Raw genomic sequence first — 5985 nt, forward strand, 5'->3', positions numbered from 1 at the left:
AACGTGCCCTCCCAGGGCTGGAGGTGGGGGCAGCTGGCTTCCCTGAGCGCCTCCTCGGCTCTGGCCATCTTTCCAACCGTTCTCGTTGCTAGAAAAGTCTTGGAAACTGTATTAGTCTGGATTCTCCAGAGAAACAGAACCAACGGTGTGTGTGTGTGTGTGTGTGTGTGTGTGTGTGTGTGTGTGAAGAGATGTGTTATAGAAAACTGGCCCACATGACTACGGAGGCTGAGAAGGCATGAGACCCGCGGCCAGCGAGCTGGACGCCCACGGGAGCCGGGGGTGTGAGTTCCAGCCTGAATCTTAGTCCAAAGGCAGGAGAAAAATCAATGTCCCAACTGGAAGGCAGGCAGAGAGAGCAAATTCCTCCTTCCTTTGCCTTTCTGCTCTATGCGGGCCTTCGACAGATCGGAGGGGACCCTCCTGATCTGCTCTACTCAGGCACCTGATTCAGACCCGAGTCTCATCCGGAAACACCGTCCCAGACACGCCCAGAATCATGTTTGACCAAATATCTGAGCCCCGCCCCCCGCCCCGATCACAGGAACCGGGGGCCCCCACCCTGCTGGTAGGTGCATAGGCGGGGCACCCCTCCAGGCAGGTCACTGTCACCGCGTGCTGCTTCCCCAGGCCTGGCTGCAGGCACTGCGCCTGGGTCCTGTCGCCGGACAGCAGGCCAAGCCGGGGACACGGTATTGGTCAGTCGGTGATGCAGAATCCGTGCATCCAGCCCTGTCCACTCCGGGAATAAATGCGTTTTGCAGGGTCGTCCCTTCCATCAGATTCTGCTGTGGCTTCTTGAGGAGACCCACTTGCTCCTGGCCCTGTGCTGCCACCGAGCCTGGAAACAGGGCCTGTGCCATCCTTGCTCCTCAGTGCTGCTTCTGGAATATTCTCCTCCCTCCTCCCATGAAGCCGACGTTTGAACCTCCTGCTACCTGCTACCTCTCCTCACCCCGGCCACCTACAGACCTCCAGTCCACTTACTCTCAATCCTGGAAGATTTTATTTTATTTAAAACATTTTTAATGTTTTATTTATTTTTGAGAGACGGGGGGCAGGGAGGGGCAGAGAGAGAGGGAGACACAGAATCCAAAGCAGCTCCAGGCTCTGAGCCCTGATGTGGGGCTCGAACCCATGAACCGTGAGATCATGACCTGAGCTGAGGTCGGATGCTCAACGCCCTGAACCCTTTGGGTGCCCCCCAATCCTGGAAGACTTTAGTGCTGGGTCTCCTGGCCCCTTGCACCTGCTCACTCCTTGGTGACTCCAGCATTCATGCAGATGGTCTTTTGGCCTCCGTCCCTCCCCTCCCCTCCTCCAATGGCATGGCCCTCCTCACAGCTCAAAAAGTGGTTCCTGGGGACACACACTAGAGCTGGCAGGTGTACCCAGATCCGTCAGACCCCCACTTGTGGCACTCTCAGGCCACCGCCTCCTACCATCCATTTCTCGCTCCTAGATTCCTGCCGCCCAACAATCCTCGACCACCTCGGCAGCTGCGACCCACAGTCCTATGGTGCTGTCACCCAGTCCTCACTCCAGGACCCCTCTCTCCACTTCATCCCATCACCTGGGGGAACTGCTCCCCCACCCTCCACTCTGCGCTCCTGAAAGTGGCTGGAAACACACACATTCGCGCTGACCAGTCTCCTTCACAATCAGAAGTGCTCACCTGGGTGCCCCCCACCCCAGGGCTGCCTTCCTTCCTGGAACCCACTGCCTCCTGGCCCAGTCCCTGCCCCGCTCCTCGGAGAATGTTCCCTCCTGCCCCAGCCTGCTTCTGTCGCACTGGAGAAAAGGGGGCCCATCAGCAAAGAGCTCCCGCCGGCTCTCCTGACCACATTTCTTTGTCTGTCGAGAGGAGCCTTGGACCATCTCTCACATAGGCGCCTCTGCCTGCAAAATGTCACGAGGATACAGCCCCTCTGCGCCCCTGCCTCCCACCTCCTGCGAGGCTCCCTGTCTCTGCCTCTGAGTCCTTCCCCGTCCCGTTCAACACAGCAGCCAGAGGGATGGGGTTAAACACAAGCCGGGTCACATCACGTCTGCAAACCTTATAATGGCTTCTCTTCTCTTTGGGGGTCAAAGCGCCCTCGGGCCAGCTGCCAGTGCCGCGACCAGATTACCTTCTGCCCAGTCCCTCCCCCTTCTCTCTCAGGCTCACCTACTGGTCAGCCAGCCTGCTTACTGGTTCACCGGCCAGGCGCCCCCATCTGAGCCTTGCCATTCCTTTGCCTGGAGCCCTGCCCCAACCTCATACTCAAGAGTATCCCTCCTGTCACTGTTTGTGCAGCTTTTTGAAAAAAAAACTTTTAATGTCAATTTATTTTTGAGAGAGAGGGAGGGAGGGAGAGAGATAGCATGGGTGGGAGGGGGGCGGGTCAAGGAGAGAGGAAGACTAAGGATCTGAGAGCAGAGAGCTGGATGCAGGGCTCGAACTCACAAACCAAGAGATCATGACCTGAGCCGAAGTCAGGCACCTAACCGACTGAGCCACCCAGGCGCCCCTGTTTGCCCAGCTTTTATAAAATGTTACCCTCCTTGGGGGGCCTTTCCTGGCCGCCCCATCTCAAATGCATCCCTCCCTAAACCCAGCATCTCCCTCCCTGCACTGGGCTCTTCCTGGCACTTAGGGCCCCGTCTTTGTAAATCTTTAATTGCTTTGGGTCCATCTCCCCATACGGAAGCTCTGTGAGAGCAGACAGTTTTCATTTCATTTATTCATAATCATTAATTCATTTATTCATATTCATTTCATTTATTCATATTCATTCCTTTCATTCATTTATTCTATTCACGCATTCATTTATTCATATTCATTCATTTATTCTATTCATTCATTCATTTATTCATAATTCATTCCATCTATTTAATTATTTATTCATTATAATTGAGGTTTTGAGTAGGACACTGGGCCTTCAAGTCCAGAGTCAGGGCAAGGTCCTGGCCAAAAGTAATAAATAAATGAATAAATATGAAATAAATCATATTTATTCATTTATTTATTCATAATAATTTATTCATTTATTCATAGTCAATCATTTATTTCACTTATTCATTTATTCATAGTCATTCATTCATTTCACTTATTCATTTATTTTATTCATTCATTTCATTTATTCATTTATTCATATTCCTTCATTCATTTCATTTATTCATTTATTTCACTATTTTCATTGATCTAACAAACAAATGTATTATTTCACTTCTGGGCCCTCCAGGCTTTAATGGGGCCTGGCACCTGCTGGGAGCTCAGTGAGACTCGGTGTCCCTGCCCACCCAGCACCTCCACTGGGGTCCAGACCCCACCCCTTCCTGCGCTGTTTCCCCCTCACTACCCGTCCCTTCCCATCAGTGTGCCAACATGCAGACACCCCATCATCTCCCTGCCTAAAAACAACAACCAAAGACCCCACAAAAGCCTCTCTTGACTTTCCAAGAAGTGTGCCGTTCCTCTGATCTAGAAAATTCCTTGAAAGAATGTCTGCATTGCCTGTGTCGCTTCGCTTCTCCCACTCTCTCCAGATCTCTCTGATGGGGTCTCAGCCTCTGCTCTCTCCGAAATGCCCTTGGCAGAGTGCAGTGATCTTGGGGCTGTGACCCAGCGGCTCTGTCCCAGGCCACACCCCACTTGGCACAGGGGTCCCCTCCTGCCTGGTTTGCTGCTCCTTCTCATCACCCCAACCTCCAAATGGGAGCAAGTCCAAGTGTGCTCTGTCCACACTCACTCCCGTGATAAATCTCACTGGAGGGCTTGGACTCTCGGTCTCAGACTTCTGGCCAGGACCTCGCCCTGACTCTGGACTTGAAGGCCCAGTGTCCTACTCAAAACCTCCAACTGGGGTCCAGTGGGCTCCTGAGACCTTCCACTGCCAAGCCCATGTCCCTCCCTCACCAACCTGCTCTTCCCTCCCAGCCACCCCATGTCAGCAAAGGACAAGGCTCTTCTTTCCAGTCAGGCCAAACACTTTCTTCAACATTTTCCAGCCACACCCTCCTCACTGGGTTGGAACACACCAGACACTGCTGCTTCAGGGCTTTTGCACGGGCCGTTCCCCATTTCTGGAATGCTCTCCACCCCTCTCACCCCACCCCACCCCCCGGCTGTATCTGCACAGCTTGCTCCCACCTCTCTTTGATGTATTTCCTCCATGGCAGCTGCCACCACCTTTTACACTATATATTTGATTGATTGATTGATTGATTGATTGATTGATTGATGTCTGCCTGTCTCCCCCTACTAGAATGTGCCGGAATGCCGTCTCCTTTGTTCACTACCAGAACCGTATTTAGTACATAATAAGTTCTCACAAAGATGTGCTAGGTGAAGAAAAATGACTACAACTGCACATGAGAATTTCATGTAAATGCTTTAAAAAGTTTAAATGCCATGCATCTCTGCAGGTACATGGGAAGGGCAAAGTTTTGTCTTTTCGGACTAACTGAGAAATGAGAGCTCCAGAAAACACCACCCGCTGTGAGTCTCTGCATCCCTGGCGGGGATCATGGGGACCAATGGCTCCTGATGGAAATCTAGAACCGAACATAAATCACAGAAAAATGGAGACTTGAGTGGGAGCTCGGCCAAGTCAGATACTCTGAGATAGGCGATCTGGGTCAAAATTCCAAGATACTTTTATTGAAGTGGCTGACACAGAGCGTCTCTATAATCCTTGCTGGTACCTTCCTGGAGCCAGGGTGCTGGTTAGACCCAGTCCACCCTCTCCCAGCTCTGGGACACTGCATAAATTGCCCGCACTCTCCATGCCTCATTTTTCTCATCTACAAAGTGGGGATAGTTAAAAACAAAAAAAAAAAAAAAAAAAAAGGATTCAAATCAGACATCGTATGCTCTCTAACCGCACTGGAATTAAATTAGAAATTGAAAACAGAGGGGAGCCTGGGTGACTCAGTCGGTTAAGCGTCCGACTTTGGCTCATGATCTAATGGTTTGTGAGTTTAAGCCCTGCGTTGGGTTCTGTGCTGACTGTTCAGAGCCTGAGCCTGCTTCAGATTGTATGTCTCATTCTCTCTCTGCCTCTCTCCAACTTGTGCTCTGTCTCTCTCTGTCTCTCAAAAATAAATAAATGTAAAAAAGAATATTTTTAAGAAGCTGAAAACAGAAAGATGTCTGAAAATTAAATAGCATACTTCTTTTTCCTTTTTTAGCATTTATTTACTTTTGAGAGACAGAGACAAGCATGAGTGGGGGAGGGACAGAGAGAGGGAGACAGAATCTGAACCCACAAAATGTGAAATCATGACCTGAGATGAAATCAGCTGCTTAACCTACTGAGCCACCCAGGCTCCCCTAAGTAGCACACCCCTTTTTTTTTTTTTTTACTTATTTCTGAGAGAGAGAGAGACAGCATGAACAGGGGAGGGTTAGAGAGAGAGGGAGATACAGAATCCGAAGCAGGCTCCAGGCTCCGAGCTAGCTCGCAGCACAGAGCCCGATGCGGGGCTCGAACCCACAAACTATGAGATCATGACCTGAGCTGAAGTCGGACACTTAACCAACTGAGCCATCCAGGTGCCCCATAAGTAGCACACTTCTAAATAACTCATGGGTCAAAAAAGAAGTCAAAGGGAAATTTCAAAGTATTTTGAACTGACTGAAAAGTAAATCATGATAAACTAAAATTCGTGGGAGTATTAGCTATCAACTCTTTGTAGATGATCTTTATCAAAATATCCCTCCTATTCTCAGTTTGCTGAGAGTTTGGGGTTATCTTAAATTATGAATGGATGTTAGATTTTATCAAATGTTTTCTCTGTGTTAATTAATATGATCAGAGGCACCTGGGTGGCTCAATTGGTTGAACACCTGACTTCGGCTCAGGTCATGATCTCACAATTCATGAGTTTGAGCCCCGCATTGGGCTCTGTGCTGACAGCTCAGAGCCTGGAGCCTTCTTCAGATTCTGTGTCTCCTTCTCTCTCTGCCCCTCCCCTGCTCATGCTCTGTCTCTCTCCCTCAAA

Source organism: Crocuta crocuta, unplaced genomic scaffold, assembly GCF_008692635.1.
Source record: "Crocuta crocuta isolate KB4526 unplaced genomic scaffold, BGI_CrCroc_1.0 scaffold143, whole genome shotgun sequence".
NCBI lineage: Eukaryota > Metazoa > Chordata > Mammalia > Carnivora > Hyaenidae > Crocuta > Crocuta crocuta.